Below are 18,902 nucleotides of genomic sequence, written 5' to 3' on the forward strand. Positions count from 1 at the left end.
AGTGGCTGGATATAAAATCAACTCAAACAAATCAGTAGACTTCCTATACTCAAAAGATAAACACACTGAGAAAGAAATTATGGAAATGACACCCTTCACAATAGCCACAAATAATATAAAATATCTTGGAGTGAATCTAACTAAGCAAGTGAAAGATCTGTATGACAAGAACTTCAAGTCTCTGAAGAAAGAAATCGAAGAAGATCTCAGAAGATGGAAAGATCTCCCATGCTCCTGGATTGGCAGGATTAATATAGTAAAAATGGCCATCTTGCCAAAAGCAATCTATCTCCAGGGTAGTCTCCCTTTGAGATTTCTTTATTGTTTCTACTTCCATTTTTAGATCCTGGTTGGTTTTGTTTAATTCCTTCACCTTTTTGGTTGTGTTTTCTTGCAATTCTTTATGGATTTTTATGGTTTTTCTTTAAGGTCTTCTACCCATTTACCTGTGTTCTCCTCAAATTCTTCGAGAGTGTTATTTATATCCTTCTTAAAATTCTTTATCATCATCATCATCATGAGAAGTGATTTTAATTCTGAATCCTGCTTTTCCGGTGTGACTGGGTGTTCAGGGCTTTCTATTGTGGAAAAACTGGGTTCTGATGATGCCAAGTAACTTTGGTTTCTGTTGCTTATGTTCTTGCACTTGCTTTTTTGCCATCTGGTTAACTCTAGTGCTACTTGAACTCACTGGTTCTGACTGGAGCCTGCTTTTCCAGTTATCTTGCTTGTGTCAGAAATTCTCAGGGTCCAGATGTCTCTGTGATCCTGTAATCCTATGATCCTGTGATCCTGTGATCCTGTGATCCTGTGATCCTGTGATCCTGTGATCCTGTGATCCTGTGATCCTGTGATCCTGTGATCCTGAGCTCTAACTGCTCTGAGTACAGTGGCTCCTCTAGGATGTCTCAGGATATGGTGTCCCCATGGTAGCAGGTCAGCTAGGTGTCCACTGCTCTGGGTGCAGTGTCTACTCTAGGATGTCTCAGGATAAGGTGTATTTACAGGAGCACACCAGTTAGGTGTTCGCTGCTCTTAGTGTAGTGGCTCCTCTAGGATGTCTCAGAATATGGTGTCCACTGCTCTGAGTTCAGTTGTTCCTCTGCCACTCTGAGGTCAGTGGCCTTTCTAGGATGTCTCAGGACAAGGTGTCCACGTGGGAGCAGACCAGCTGGGTGTCTGCTCCAGCCACAAGGACCAGGTGAGTGGCAGAAGGGAAGTGGTATTCCACAGGGGCAGTGTTTAGGTGCCTGGTGGGTCCTGAATGCTCCCTGCTCCCAGTTGTAGCTCTGGGGCATAGGTCAGAGGACAGCTGTTCTTACCTGCCACTATGAGGTCAGTGGCCTCTCTAGGATATCTCAGGACAAGGTGTCCACATGGGAGCAGACCAGGTGGGTGTCTGCTCCAGCCACAAGGACCAGGCAAGGAGCTTACAATATAGTTTTTACATGGATTGTTTGCCTGTCTCTTTTTTTTGTTCTATTTGTACCCCCTACACCTTCAACACTATTCTCTCTCTCTCTCTCTCTCTCTCTCTCTCTCTCTCTCTCTCTCTCTCTCTCTCACACACACACACACACACACACACACACACACACACACACACTCTCTCCCTCCTACCTTTCAAGAAAAATTAAACAAACTAAACCCCAACTAAACCAAAAGAAAATAACAGCTCATCTGCCTTTTAAAAACAAGAAGTTTGTTCTGTGTTGACCAACTACACCTGGGTATAAGAAATGTCGTGGAATGTGGTTGATATACCCAGTGACAATCCTTATGGGGAAAACTGACTTTACTTTCCCTAGAAGTTATGGATTGTATATAGCTTCTTGGGTAAGAGTGGGACTTTGTGTCCACTTCCTATTTTCTGTACACTTCTGCCTTTTAACAATCTTTCTATCTTTTTCATAGATGCTTGAGCTTTGGGATGAGTTTGATGGAGATATCTTGTTTAGGACTGAGTGTTCCAATTTATCACTGAATGTGTATTGTCTACTTTTGAGTCTGTGTTTTAATTAATATGTCCTTTAAAAAATTACTTCTGTGATAAGTGTTGAGCAATGCACTGATCTATGGAGTATAGTGACATCTCATTAGGAGTCATTTTATTGCTATGTTGATTCAGCAGAGTAATAGTAACAGATTTTCCAGCATGTCCATAATCTATCTAGAATAAGTGTCTTGGCCTCATTACCAGTATCAGGTGTAGGTTCCATCTCACAATTTGGATTTAAACCCAATCAAATAGTTGTTGCTTCCTCCCATAACACATATGCCATTATTACACCAAAAACCATCTTGAAAGTAAGTCACTGTTGTAGGTCACAGGGCTCGTCATTATGTGAGATTGATGATCTCTTTCATTCTCCTGTAGTGTGTAGAGTACCTTCCAGCACTATTAACAACAAACAGTAAAGATGAAGCATCTGGTTGGACACCAGCTCTGTCTGTCCATGTTCAATGTTATAAGTTAACATATATCTTCAGAAATAAGACCATACCTTCATATTATGGATTGTAACCAATAAATAGCAATAAGAGCAGCCTGTCATGCTAGAGGGTTATATTAGACCCAATTGGCCAACAATTCACAAGATCTTACAAATTCCTGCTACTGGAGATTTTACTTGGTAGTATATGATTTCTAGTTGTGGCATTGTCTGTGTCATATTTCATAACATAATTGAAGTACTTTTTATTTATTTTAGGAATATTCTAATGTATAAAGTTTCTGTATGCATTTTCAAAATGTCTTCAGTATATTTAAAAAAAATCAACAGTCCTCAATATGTAAATAATTATTTGTTTGTGGATAAAAATTTGGCCTGGTCTAATATTTTAATATTCTACCAGATTTCATTTTGAAGAAAATAATAGTCATTAACACTGCCCAATAAGTCGAATGAAAAATGAGCATTATTTTTTATTCTTTTATAATAAATTGTTTTCTTCTGAGATACCAGATCTGATTATGATGGGAGACAAAACAAGAGATTAGACCATTGAGAGCCAGTATTTCATAGAATTCATGGCATAAGCATACCTTGTTGGGTAATATTTTCATTTTACAAACTAACCCTAAAACGAGGGAGGTGGGAAATGGCTCAGTGGTTAAAAGCAATTGTTGCTCTTCCAAAGGATCCAAGTTCCATTATTATCCCCCATATGCTAGTTACCACGATTTGTAACTACAGTTCCAGGGAATTCACTGATTTATTCTGGCTTCTATGGGCACCAAGTATACATGAGGTGCACAGACATTTATGCAAACATTCAAACACATAAAAGTAAAGTAAATTTAAAGTATATTATTTCTTTTTAAGGAATGCAATTAGTATTGTAATTGCATTGAGACTGTAGATTTCCTTGGGTAATGTAGTAATTTTCTTAATATTAATTAATATTAATCTGTGTATGGTATGTGGGGGTGTCTTCCCATCTTGTACTTTTAGGTGCTTTTAAAAAATGGTGTCTTCTGAAGAAGGTAAACAAGAAGGAGGGCCCATGTGAGGATGTTTGAATCTCACTTAGATGGGGGAGCAAAATAGTCATGGAATCAGATGGAGGGAAGGAACTGGGTAGAGATGGGATGGGGAAGGGAATGTGGGTTTCAGAATTAGGTATAAGGAGGGACAGGAGAGATGGCCAGATGGCCATGAGAAAGAATGGGAATCTGCAACTGACAGGGGCGGTGTGGTGACGACCATATGAGGGACATGTTTGAGATCTGGGATAGTGGAGGCCTTCAAGCTATTACCCACAGCATTGGAGATATGGAACTTGAAATGGTCACCAATGGAGCATAGGTACACCAATACACTCACAAAACTTTTGACCCAAAATTTATCCTGTCTAAAAGAAATGCAGGCAGGTAGGATGGAAGAGAACCTGAGGGAATAGCCAACCAATAACTCGCTCAGCTAGAGACCCATCCTATGTGCAAGCAACAGTCTCTGACACTATTAATGATATTCTGCTATGCTTGCAGACAGGAGTCTAGCATGACTGTCCTCTCAGAGGCTCTACCTAGCAGCTGATTCTGATAGATGCAGAGAACCACTGACAGAGGATGAAGATTGGGGTTCTTGTGGAAGAATTGGACAGAGGATTGAGGGACCCAAAAGGAGATAGGAACAATGCAGGAAGACCAATAAAGTCAAATAGCCTGAAATCTTGGGGCTCTCAAAGACTGAACCATCAACCAAGAACACAAGCTTAACCTATCTCCTACACCACCCCACCACATATATGTAGCAGATGTACAGCTTGGCCTTCATATAGGTTCCAAACACCTGGAGTCAGGGCTTTTCCAAAAGTTGTTGCAACTCTGTAGGATATGTTTTTCTAGCTGGGCTGCATTGTCTAGTCTCAGTGGAAGAGGAAGTGAATAACCCTGCAGAGACCTATTGTGCCAGGGTTGAAGAGATACCAAAGGGGGGCTCCAGCCTCTCAGAGAAGAAGAGGTAGAATGGGGAAGTGTTTAGTGAGGGAGTGATTAGAAGAAGGGCAGGAATCAGGATATAAAATGAATAGGAATCAGGATATAAAATGAATAAATAAAATAAAAAGTTTCTTAAAATATTTGTTTTAAATGTCATTCATTTGTTGTTAAACATTATTTTCATTATGTTCTAGATTATTGTGAATGAGGTTTTTTTTCTAAACATATTCATAGTTGACATTTAGGAATACTACAAATTTTTGCATATTGATTTTGATTAAGCTAACAGCCTGGATAGGAAAGCAGGATACAGTATTTTGCTGTCTATAAAAGGGTCCTTATTAGGCACAGGTGGGAGAGGAGGTCCTTGGTCCTTTGAAGGCTAGATGCCTCAGTATGTGGGAATTCCAGGGCAGGGAGGTGGGGGTGGGTGGGTGGGGGCACATCATTATAGAAGCAGCATGAGGGGAGATTGAGGCAGGATGTTCTTTGGTGAAGGGGGAATGGGAAAAGGAGATAACATCTAAAATATAAATAAAATAAACAATAAAAGAACTTCACACTTCAATGAGAAAGGCAGACACTACCTCAGAGTAAAAGGATGGAAAATATCTTTCAAGCAAATAGCCCTAAGAAACAATCAGTAGTCATCATTCTAATATCCAATAAAATAGCCTTTCAACCAAAAGTTATCAAGTGAGATGAGGAAGGACACTTCAAATTCATCAAAGGCAAAATTCACCAAGGGAAATTTGCAATTCTGAACATATATGCCCCAAATGCAAGGGCAACTACATTCATAAAAGAAATTTTACTGAGACTCAAAGCAGGCATTGAACCCCACACAATAATAGTGGGATATTTCAATGCCCCACTCTCACCAATGGGCAGATTATTGAAACAGAAACTAAACAGAGACACAGTGAAACTAATAGAGGTTATGAACCAAATAGATTGAACAGATATATACAAAACATTTCACCCTAAAACAAAAAAATATACTTTATTCTCAGCATGTCATGGTAACTTCTCAAAAACTGACCATATATTCTATCATAAAACAATCCCCAAACAATACATCAAGATTAAAATAATACCATGCATCTTATCTGATCACCAGAAACTAAGGCTAGACTTCAATAACAACAAAAACAACAGAAAACCCATATAGCCATGGTGGAAACTGAACAACTCCCTACTCAATGATAATTTTGCCAGGGAGGAAACAAGGAAAGAAATTAAAGCCTGATAGGGATAAAACGGACTCTCACAGTAATTTTGATTGGTATCATTTTTGCCAGGACCAGCCCTGGTGTGTGTGGGGGTCTTCTTTTTTGTTGGTTCTTCCAGAGGCAGTGAAGGGGGTGGGGGAGCATCTGCAGAGAGTAAGACTTGGTCTTATGAGATACTAGGGTAAACCTTTGTCTTATGAAATATTTAGGGTTGCTGTATAATAATAAAAACTTTACTTATCTAAATCTAAGTTACCTTGCTACTGTAGCCTTCTGTAATACTCTGAGGCCAAAAACTGCAGTTTCTGGCATTTAGCACCTCATTTTAAAAACAGCAAAGGATTAAGTAAATAGCCTTTGTACTTTCTCAGCAGGAGCTTCAAGGCTCTAACTTTCAGACTACTTGTCAGAAGTAGCAGGAAGAAAGATTGACAATTAGTAAACTGGTTATAGTATTTATTACTAAGCTTTAAAAAGTTTTCTATGAAAGCAAACTAAGGGGGAAAGCAGAAAGATCCTAAGTGGGGAAGGGGTAAAAACTTTAAGAGGGGAAAGAGGGCAAAAATTCTAGTAAGGGAAAAGATTCTTCTAAGGAAAAAAATTATTTCCCATACGCCTCTCATCTCTTTGTCATCAGTACTTAACATCTTTCAAAATACATAATCATATGTTACAAAGTTTGTCACAAATTCATACAAAAATCATATCATAAATTGAAATAGAAGTTTACAACAGGGAATGTTTACATGGACATCTATTAGGAGTAATTATCTGACTAAGCATCAATCGCCTGTCACAGCTCCACAGGTTCAGTGAAGGTTTAAAACCATAACTATTTTATTAGTGAAGTTTTGTACAGATAAACCCAGTCAATATTTTATCTTCTGTTCTAGCACCTATAACAAATATTTAGTCCCCTTTTTATGATCTTTGGTTAAATTATTGTTTTACAACCTCTTGGAATGTGCTCTGAGTAGGAGAAAGTCTGGCTACTATCTAAGACCATTTAACTGGTGACACTTGGGAGATTACCAGATTTCTTACTGAAGTTTTGACTATCAGCAAAAGACCTAATAGCAAGCCCAGTATAAAAGAGCTTAATAATCACAAATACAATTTTAGGAATTCTAATAGGATCAACCTTAAGCATTAAGAAGTCATCTACTTGACTATATAGCATCGCTACAAGACAGTACATCTTTGTGGGTCTGCAGAGATCTGCCCCAAAGTGGCATGCTGTTACTTACAGATTGTTATATATGTTTAATAATAAGAGGAAAAGCATATTAATAGCAGGAATCTTTCCTAAAATGAATTCCCTAATGGCCTTGCCTATTAAGGATGAACATGTCACAGATTATATAATAATCTGAAGCAGGCCATCTCAGGGAGATCACCTGCTAGTTATTACATTGCTACATTATTGCTCCAGACAATCAATAATTGATAAATGGGACCTCATGTAACTGAAAAGCTTCTCTAAGGCAAAGGACATAGTCAATAGTACAAATAGGCAAACTACAGATTGGGAAAAAATCTTTACTAAGCCTACATCAGACAGAGGGCTAATATCAAAAATATATAAAGAACTCTGAGAAGCTAACCTCCAAAAAACCAAACAATCTAATCAAAAATGGGTGTAGAATTAAACAGAGAATTTACAACAGAGGAATTTCAAATGGCCAACAAATACTTAAAGAAAGTCCTTAGTGATCAGGAAAATTCAAATCAAAATGACACTGAGATTTCTCCTTACACCAATAAGTATGGCTAAGATAAAAAAATCTCATGCAAAAGCATGTGTTGGGGAGGACATAAAGAAAGAGAAACACTCTTCCATTGCTGGTGGGACTGGGAACTGGTATAACCAACCTGGAAATTAATCTGGAAGTTCCTCAGAAAATTGGTAATAGATCTACCAGAAGACCCAGCTATAAAACAATTGGGAATGTATCCAAAAGATGCCCCAACACACCACAGGAGCATGTGCTCCACTATGTTCACAGCAGCCTTATTGTGACAGCCAGAAGCTGGAACCAGCCAAGATGAATGGATACAGAAAATGTGGTTCATTTACACAATGGGATACTATTTAGCTATTAAAAATGAGGATATGTCAGGCTCTGGCAGATGTCTAAGGAGACAGCTATATCAGGTTCCTGTCAGCATGCACTTCCTGGCATACACATCAGTGTCTACCTTTGGTGACTGTACATGGAATGGACACCCAGGTGGAACAGTCTCCAGATGACCCCTCCTTCAGTTTCTGTCCCACAATTTATATCCAAATTTGCTCTCATGAGAATTTTGTTATTTTTTCTAAGAAAGACAGAAACACCCACACTTTGGTCTTTTTTCTTCATGAGCTTCATGGCTCCTGCTGTATATGTAGAGGAGGATTGCCTTGCTTGGCATAGGTGGGAGAGGAGGTCCTAGGTCCTGTGAAGACTGGATGCCCTAGTGTAAGAGAATTCGAGGGTGGGGAGGTGGGAGTGGGTGGGTGGGTAGGGGCACATCCTCATAGAAGCAGGAGAAGGGGGGATGGAAGGAGGGTTCCTGGGTGGGGGAGAAATGGGGAAAGGGGATAACATTTGAAATGTAAATAAAATATCCAATAAGAAAGAAAGAGAGAGAGAAAGAAAGAAGAAAGAAAGAAAGAAAGAAAGAAAGAAAGAAAGAAAGAAAGAAAGAAAGAAAGAAAGATGAGTTTTGCAGGCAAATGGATGGAAGCAGAAAGTATTATTCTGAGTGAGGTAACTCAGACACAAAAGAATATGCATGGTATGTACTCACTAATAAGTGGATATTAGCCAAAAATACAGAATATACAGGATGTAATCTACCTTACTCAAGAAGATTAACAAGCCAGAGGGCCTAAGTGATGGCACTTCAACTGCACTTGGGAGGGAGAGGAAAGTAATTATGGGGGTAGAAGTTAGGAGGAACCTGCATGGGAGAGGGGAAGGGAAAGAGAAAAGAGAACATTATCAGGTATTGATGGGGGGAGTAATAGAGAAGCCCTGAGGGCCAGCAGAAGAAATGGAAATATGCAACCTTTGGGGCCAGGTGGGATGTAGGAGGACACTCTAGAATGTACCTATGACCTGGGAGGTGAGAGATTCTCAAGACTCAAAGGCAGGGTCCCTACATGAAGTGCCCAACACTGTGGGGAGAGAAATTGTAGAATCTACCCCACAGTCAAAACCTCTGACCCAGAATTGATTCTTTCTAAAAGAACTGCAGGGACAAAAATGAAGAAAAGACTGAAGAAAAGGAGATCTGATGACCGGTCCAACTTGGGATCTAGCTCAAGGTAGGCTCCAAGGCCTGATACTATTACTGATGCTGTGTGTCCTAACAGTTAGGAGCTTAGCATGACTGTCCTCTGGGACAAGCAGCTGACTGAGATAGATATAGATATTGACACCAGATTAATTGACTGAAGTTGGAGACCCCTGTGGTTGAATTAGGGAAAAGCTGGAATAAACTGAGGAAGAGGGCAAGCCCATAGTAATACTAGCAGTCTCAACTAAATTGGACCCCAGAGATGTCTCAGATACTGAGTGACCCACCAGACAGCATACACTAGCTACTATGAGGATTCAAAAACTTACATATACAAGAGAGAACTGCCTGGTCTGACTTCAGTGAAAGAAGATGCATATAACCCTCAAGAGACTTGAGGTCCCAGGGAGTGGGGATGTCAGGCAGTGGGGGTGGTGGGGGGAGGGCTGGGGAGTTGGGTAAGTGGGGTTTTGGGAACATCCCCTTGGAGATAAGATGAGAAGGAATGTGGTGAGGAATGTTGGGAGGGTGGACCATGAGGGGGATAACTACAGGACTGTAATAAAACATTATAAAGTTAACAAAAAATAAATAAATTTTTTTTAAAAAAAAATGAAGAAAAGAAAGTACCCTGCATCCAAATCTTATGGAGGCATTTTCTGAATTGAGGGTCCCTCCTTTAAGTAACTTATGTCAAGTTGACATAAAGCTATTATATTATATAATATTATATAGTACAATTATATTATGGGGTATGAGTTAGGGCATGTGTATAGAGGTCCAAAGGAACTTTTTGGGGATGCCTCACTCCTTTCTGCTTTATGTATGATTTGCAAGGGACTCATTGCATCTGGCTTGCAAAGCAGGTCCCTGTATCAGCTTTGCCAACTATTGACCTTTAACATTTGTTTTCGCCCTGGCCATAACAACCCATGGTGTAGCATTTTCCCATAAGTAAGAAGAATTGTATCTTGAGGCTCTCATAAGTAAGCAGAATTATATCTTGAAGCTTTTATTTTTATCAAAATTCTGGTTTTACAGAAATACTTATATATTCTGTTGTCTTTGTACTCTGTGTGACTTAAGGTCATGGTATAAAGCTACTTTTTTTTTTTTTTTAATCTCAGGTCCTTTTTCTATCAAATCTTGGCCTAGAGAGAAGATTGAGTAAGTTAAGATACTTGCCACCAAACCTAACAAACTAAGCTCAGTCTTTGCATCAACATGATGAAGGCAAGAACCAGCTGCAAAATGTTGTCCTCTGACCTACATGGATATATCATAATGATACCACCCACAAAATGCATTCATGGATCTTTAAAATCTTTCTAATATTTTAAATACATAGAATGATTAAAAATAATAAAATACCATTCCAGTTGTGTCAAATATTTAAAACAAGAAATAAGGGTTCCTTCCAGTCTGGGCCTGAGGACTGAGCAGATCCTGGGTGGCAGCTCTGCCCCAAATCTCACAGAGCACAGAGGAAGTGGGCCTCTCAGGAGTTTTAACATGGGCAGTATCTTAGGTAAGGAGAAAGCAATGCCTGCTCCAAACGGGGAGTAACTGAAACACACTAGGACCCAAAAAGTCACTCCTGGCCAGGAGCACTGGTTTCTTTCTATTTTTGCCTGAGCACTAAGCAGATCTTGGGCCCCAGATCTAACTCCAGTAGTAATACCCACCCCACACAGTTCTGATACAACCAAGATAATAGGAAAGACAGAAACAGGGCAGGTAGCACTAAGGAGGTCCAGATGGCAAAGGCAAGAACATAAGCATCAACAACCCAGGGTACTTGGCATCATTAGAACCTAGTTCTCTGACAGAAGAAAGTCCTGATTTCCCTATATCACTTGGAAAACAAGATTTAAAATCACTTCTAATAATGATGATAGAAGACTTTAAGAAGTCCTTTGGGACATAAATAACACTCTCAAAGAATTTGACAACACAGGTAAACAAGTAGAAGCTCTTAAAGAGAAAACACAAAAATTCCTTAAAGAATTGCAAGAGAACACAACCAAACAGGTAAAAGAATTGAACAAAACCATTCAGGACATAAAAATGGAAGTAGAAACAAGAAATCACAAAGGTAGACTACCTGGAGATAGAAAACCTAGGAAAGAAATCAGGAGTCATAGACGAAAGCATCACCAACAGAATACAAGAGATAGAAGAGAGAATCTCAAGTGCAGAAGATACCATAAAAATATTAACACAACTGTCAAAGAAAATGCAAAATTCAAAAGTTCTTAACACAAAACATCCAGAAAATCCAGGACACAATGAGAAGAACAAACCTAAAAATAATAGGTATAGATGAGAGTGAAGATTCCCAACTTAAAGGGCCAATAAGTATCTTCCACAAAATTATAGAAGAAAACTTTCCTAATCTAAAGAACGAGATGCCCATGAATATACAAGAAGCCTATAGAACACAAAATAGGCTAGACCAGAAAAGAAATACCCCCATCACATACTCAAAACACCAAGTGCACAAAACAAAGAAAGAATATTAAAGGCAGTCAGGGGAAACGGTCCAAGTAACATATAAAGGCAGACCTATCAGAATTACACCAGACTACTCACCAGATACTATAAAAGCTAGAAGATGCTGGATAGATGGCATACAGACCCTAAGAGATCACAAATGACAGCCCAGGCTACTATATTCACCAAAACTCTCAATTACAATAGATGGAGAAACTAAGATATTCAATGACAAAACCAAATTTACACAATGTCTTTTCACAAACCCAGCATTACAAATGATAATAGCAGGAAAGCTCTAATACAAGGAGAGAAATTATACCCTAGAAAGAGCAAGAAAGTAATTCTCTTCCAACAAATCCAAAAGAAGTTAGCCACATAAAGATAATTCTACTGCTAATAACAAAAATAACAGGAAGCAACAATCACTGTTCCTTAAAATCTCCTAACATCAATGAACTCAATTCCCCAATTAAAAGACATAAGCTAATTGACTGGATACATAAACAGGACCCAGCATTTTGCTGCATACAGGAAACCCACCTCAGTGACAAAGACAGACTCTACCTTAGAGTAAAAGTCTGGAAAACAGTTTTTCAAGCAAATGGTTCTAAGAAACATACTGGAGTAGCCATTCTAAAATCTCCAGCCAGAGAACACAAAGGGAGGGACTCATGACTCCACCTGTATAGGCAGTTGAGGGTGGCCTTGTCAGGCATCAGTGGAAGTGGACAGCCTTGATACCTGAAAGTTTAGATTCCCTAGTGTTGGGAAAACTTGAGAGCAGGGAGGCAAAAATGGGAAGATGGTGGGAGCACACCCTGATAGAAACTCCCAGAATTATATGGATTATACATGACAGAGGCAGGCAGCCAGAAGACTAGATTCCAGAATTCAAACAAAAAATTATCTTGATACTAAAATTTGTTTTGAGAATTGTGTATCGCAGAATACAGAGCCTTAGTGTATCTACTCATCAAGCAAGCTGAGCAGACCTGCTCAAACCTCTGATGTCCTGGAATTTCATCTGGATGCAGTGAAGACACAGCATCAGATGGTTATCAATTTACTCTTCCCCCCTGCCCCTCTTCTAATATCTCAATGCCTGTAATCAGCTTGAAAAAATTAATGAAGCGTCGGTGCCCCTATTCCCTGGGCTTAGGGACTGAGGAGGTTTTTATTGGACTGTCTTTCTAGTGAAAAGTAGTGATTTTTTTAGAACAAGGAGGATTAGCTAGGATTTATTGCATAGCCATAACCTATTGGTAGAAATATATATAATTGTTATTAAGATGAAGTTATAATTTCTTAAATGGTAAAAAAAACTTACTTTCATTTCAAATTTAAGGTTTTCATTGGTATAAGCTTCTTGTTGATATAAAAGTGAGATTAATATTGTTACTCTCATAGGCATTGTGCCTATATAAGACATTTAGAAATACAAGGCTTAGTCCCAGTCCTTCTTTAACTTTTTAAACTGATTTGAAATGGTTAGTCTGTGAGTTAAGGGCCTATAGCAAATTCATGGCTCTGAGTTTATTTTTAGGGTGTTTTCTTTGTATTTTATTTAGAAATAACTTAGAGGATTTAACAGACTATAGTCTAGATTGCCTTACATGGATAGTTGGTTTTCAAAACATCAGAAGTCCACAGAATTAAGGTTACAAACATTTCTGTATTAATGTTAATTTTGATTAGAGACCTGTCTGTTCCTGACAGCTTTCTATCTTGGATTCTAAGAAGAAATTAGGCATCTTTGGAGTTACTCCAGTTGTAGTGAGACAGCCATTAGGCAAGAATTGCCTCTTTTCATCTACAGACAAATTATTGTCTAGAAAAAGACACACTTGGGGAATATTCCACTGATTATATCTACCAAGACAGAGTAATCAGCAATAATTCTGCATTGCTAGGTCTGTCAGCTGATCCTGGGCCAGAAGGCTGAAGATCAGATGCTCCAATGTTTTGAAGTATAGGGACTGTCCATGCGTTCAATGGTCACTATAAATTGGCTACATTTGAGAAGCTGTGCTTTGTGCTTCCCATAGTTTCAGTTAACTCAGTCATTCTGGATTTCTGATGGGGTTGAAGACTTATAGTCTCATAGCCAATCCTGGCTATTTACTTTGATAGAAAAGATTTGAGAGGATGGTTTTTCATCTGACATTCTAAAGCCAAGAAAGAAAACCAGGTTCAGAACTAAGTCTTTTATTTAGGAGAGATGACAGTGGTTCTGCTTAGTCAACAAAATGATGGACTGTGTATTGGGTCTGTCTTGTACCTTACTGACACAGTTTGTTATAGTTATGCTCTAATTGTATTTTGAGAGGAAAGTTTTATTTTAACAGGAAGGGAGATTTGTAGAAGGAGCTAAGGTAAGAGGAATAAGGAGAAGAAGAGGAGGAGTAAGGAGAGGAGGAGTAACTAGGAGATGAGAGAGAGACAGACAGAGAGAGAGAGAGAGAGAGAGAGAGAGAGAGAGAGAGAGAGAGAGAAAGGAACATGGAGGTGGATGTCCCTGTGTTTCCACCAGTCAAAGATAGTTAGTATAACTAGGTTGGGTATTGGTTACACTTCTGACCTGGGCATCTTGGGTATGGGCATCTTGTTATTGAAGATTACCAAACTTATAAAGCCTTAGATCAACATGAAAAAAATAAAAGCAAAAAGAGGAGGAGGATGGGATAGAGGTTTTCTAGGGAGGGAAAATGGGGAAAGGGGATGGCTTCTGAAATGTCAATAAAATATTCAATAAAAAATAAAAAAAAGAAAGAAAGAAAGAAAGAAAGAAAGAAAGAAAGAAAGAAAGAAAGAAAAAAGAAAAGAGAAAGAAGGAAAAATCCTCATGGCCACATGGTTGTAGTGCAGAATTCTACCAGAATTTCAAAGAACAGATAATACTAATTCTATCCAAATTATTATAGAAATGGAAGTAACACTGCCAAACTCACTCTATAAAACCACAGTCACTCTGATACCTAAACCATATGATTCAACTAAGAAAGAGAGTGTCACAAAGATTTTTTTTATCAATACTGATACAAAAATCCTCAATGAATTACTCACAAACCCAATCCAGGAACTTATCAATAACATCATAACCCAAGATGAAGTAGTCTTCATTTCAGATATGCAGGGATTGTTCAATGTATGAAAATCCATCAGTTATATCTACCATATAAACAAGCTAAAATATCCAATATAAATAAATAAATAAATGCTTAAAAAAATAAAATAAAATCCTGTTGAAGCTAAGGTTCCTTATCATTCTTTCATGTCTGTCTCCCAAATTTATCATTGCACTCCATTCTTGCATGTAAAAGTCCAGCCTTAATCTTATTCTCTTACTCTGCAATATTGCAGATCTACAGTCCTTTTTGTTGGTGGTTCAGTTTCTGGGAACCTCCAAGGGTACAGGTTAGTTGACTTTTTTGGTATTTTTGTGGAGCCCTTGTTCTCTTTAGATTCTTCAGTTCTCCCAACTTTCACAATTACTGAGGAACATCTAATATTTGGCTGTGAGTCTCTGTATCTATTTCCATTGTGTGCCTGGTGGAGCCTCTCAAAGGACAGTTATACTAGGCTCCTGTCTGAAAATGTAACAACATATTATTAATAGTTTCAGGGATTGGTTCTTACCCATGGTGTGTGTCTCAATTTGGTCCAGTTGCTTATTGGCCAATCCCTCTGTCTGTGATCTATCTTTGAACCTGTATGTCTTGTAGGCAGGGAACATTTTCAGTTGAATGTTTTGTGGATGAGTTGCTGTTCTTATCTTGAGGACTCAGCCCACTCTGAATGGTGCCATCCTTGAACTGGTAGTCCTGTATTCTATAATAAAACAGGCTGAGAAAGCCATGACAATGCCTCACTAGACAATGACAGGAGGACCGGAGCCATTACAAGGTCCCCTTTAATTACTGGAGATCAGGCCTCGATCCCTGCCTTGGCAAGATTAGAATTGCCATAACACTTCTATACTTGGAGAAGAGAGGAGATGTCAGGGGCAGCCCTGCTTATACACTGAAGGCCTACAATAAGCCATAAGCCTAAAATCAGCAATAGGCCTGACACACATGCCTGCTAACACAAAGTCTTGGGTCTCTATAGAAAAATACTGAAACAGATGGCTATAAGCTATTGTAAACAGGCAGCTTTTGTGGAAATTTATCAGCCTGAGTAGTCATAGACCTTGTAAATAGGCAACCTTGGCAGATAGTACCAACATAGATAAGGACAAGTGAGTAATAGGCAGAGTCGTAGTGACCTGGTCCCTGAACCTTTACCCAGCTGATACCCTGTTCTGAAAGATATCTGTACTCCCCTGAACACCTATGCCCCTGTGTCATCCCCATCCCCACATCCTGCATTTTTGTGTTTATAACCCCTGTATTAAAAAGTAAAAATTATGACTTGATAATCAAAAAAAAAAAAAAAGAAAGAAAGAAAAAGAAAGAAAGAAAGCCATGACAAGCAATCCAGAAAGTAGCACCCATCCATGGTCTCTGCCTCCAGGTTCCTAGCCAGTTTGAGTTCCTGTCCTGATTTCCATCTATCATGAGCTATGATGTGGCATTATAAACCACATAAATTTTTTTCTCCTCAATTTGCTTTGGTAATAGTGTTTCATCACAGTTGTAGTGGGTCTTCATAATGCTCCTTGTATTCTAATGGTAATTTGGGGCCCACAGGACTAGTTGTCCCCAAGATAAGAGAGTCTGCATGTAAGACACTGAGTGACTCTATCCCCAGTTAATTTTGGTTGGTAAATAAAGATGCTAACACCTAATAGCTGGGCAAAGAGATATAGGTGGGGTATAGGTTTTCCAGGCTTGGGACCAAGAGGAAGAATAATAATGTGCAGGAGAAAGAAAGAAGAAGGGACTTTAGGTTAGCTAAGCCATAAAATAATGGCCACTTGGGTTCCCCAATTGCTGCTAAAAGCAGCCCAAATGAAACATAGTAAGTAGTAAATAATAACATGGGGTTATCAATAGAACAATAGATTCTAACAGCATGGAGGGTAGACAGCTGCCCATCCATTGTGCTACTTAAGGCATATTAAAAATATAAAGTCTGAGTGTCTCTTTCATCTGGGAACTCAACTTCCAAAGGTGGGTTAGAAAACCTAGGACGAGATATTAAATATTCAATTGTATACACAGAAATAGTAATCTTATCTCACTTTTTTTTTAGAGCTGAGTAGCAAACCCAGGAACTTTTACTTGCTAAGCTAGTGCTATACAACTTACCTAAATCTGCAACCACAGCAATATTAATTATAACTAAGATAGCTTGATGTCAGGAAGGGGGTATTGCTGTGAAAGATACGACCATGGGTTTTTTGGGAGGATTGTGGAAGGACTTTGGACACTTGGTTTTAAAAATCCTTTAAGTAATTAAACCTTTATGAGTTATTTGTCAGGGCATTAAAAATAATATTAAGTGAAATGCAGAGGATTTCCAGGGGAAAGATAATCATTTAAGACTATAAGGACCATTGAATATGTTGAATTAAGAATCCGTGGTTCTGCATTGTAATGGCTATTCCTCTTTGTAAACTTGACTATATCTGAAATTAACTACAATCCAGAATTGTAGGGCTCACCTGTGGTCCAGATCTTAAGGCTTGAAGACACAAATTTCTGACCTGGAGCTTGGCATGGAGATCTTGAGGCATAGAGGCTATGAAAAGCTTAGACCCAGTCAAGCTAGAAAATGCCTTTAATTCCAGGAGGCAAGTACATCTCTGAGTTCAAGGTCAGCCTAGGACAAAACAAGTCCTAGATCCACACTTGGTGGTTCACGCCTTTAATCTGAACCACACCTTCTGCTGGAGATCTTCATAAGGATATTAGAAGAAGGAAGATGCACTCTTCTTCACTTGTTTGCATTTACTTGCCAGCACATCTGTTGGAATCTACTTTTACAGAAGACCAGCTGAAACAACTAGCTTTGTGGAATTATGCAACTACTAGATTCTTGGACTTTTCACTCACAGCTGATCATTGTTGGGTAGTTGACTACAGACAGTTTTAAACCATCATAACAAATTTCCTTAGTATACAGAGACTATCCACAAGTTCTGTGACTCTAGAGAACCCTGACTAATATGTGCACCAACTGATGAAATACACAGGTTGGACATAGCCTTCCCCAGGATGACTGGGAGGTGGGCAGTGAGCAGGATGTAAAGTGTAGAAAGAAAGAAAGAAAGAAAGAAAGAAAGAAAGAAAGAAAGAAAGAAAGAAAGAAAGAAAGAAATTTGTAGTTCTATTTAATTGAGGCTGAGCAACAGATCAAGAAAATTGACATGAAAACTTTGTATTCCTGTGTCAATTGATTCAGGTCAACTGAAGCTGTGATAATCAACAGTTAATAAGAGACCAGCATCATTGAAGCGAAATCTTCTGGGAAATGTTTCCTTAAAGTGAGTACACAGAATCTGTTTCAGAAGTTGCCAAGGTTTCATCTTTCGTTTGCAGCCAAGCTTGGTAGTATAAGAGTCACCCATGTGTACTGGTTTTAAAGGCAGGAAGAAGTCATGGAGAGCAGCTAAAGGCTGACACTCTGTGGTAGGACTGGAGCCCCAAAAGAGAGCCCCAAGGGAGGCTATTGGTGAAAGTATAGGCTAGTTGCTGGAGAAGACCCTATGTTTTTGGAGATGTCCGTACCATGGTATGACACTGGGGACAGCATCAGATGGGGAGTGAAGCTTAACTAAGCCTAGGAGGCACTATGTTTGTTGCAGAGTATGGTGCCAGATTTATGACCCAAGCCCTTTTGTGGAGCCCAGAAAATTGTCATAGAGATGCAAATTAAAACTTCTTTGACAGTTAATCTCACTCCATTCAAGATGGTTACCACAAAGGACAACAAATGCTGGTCAAAATGTCAGGTAAAAGAGACTCTTATTCTTTGCTAGTGGAAGTATAGTCATTATGCCAGTCAGAAAGGTTTCTAAAGAAATATGCAAATATGACCTGAAGGGTCAACTTACCATATCAGTGTCATACTGATTCCCCCTGTCTGGATGGGAAAGGATGTTAGTCAGCGTTACAAGATCCCCACATGCTGGAAATGTTTATAAATAGGATGTGATCTGTACCATGAATAGGTACAGAGCTATGTTTTCAATGGCTAGGTCACAGTCTCAAATTTCACTTCTGATTTGGGATACTGAAGGAGCAGCCTGTTGATAAGCACTTGCTTAGAAAGCACAAGGTCCTGGGTTCAATCTCAATCCTGGGTTCAGTCAAGAAAAAGAAATTCCACTTACCTGATTTAGGATAAGTCATCATGGGCATATCTATCATTCACAACAAATATGTCATTGACTTGTCTTATGGTTTTAAATGAGAATCACAAAAGAGAGAAAGGGACATCTTCTATCTGAACAAAGTTATCTGGCATGACAATAGCTGTGTGTGTATATCCTAGGGAACTAG

Source organism: Arvicanthis niloticus, chromosome 29 (genome assembly GCF_011762505.2).
Source record: "Arvicanthis niloticus isolate mArvNil1 chromosome 29, mArvNil1.pat.X, whole genome shotgun sequence".
Lineage (NCBI taxonomy): Eukaryota > Metazoa > Chordata > Mammalia > Rodentia > Muridae > Arvicanthis > Arvicanthis niloticus.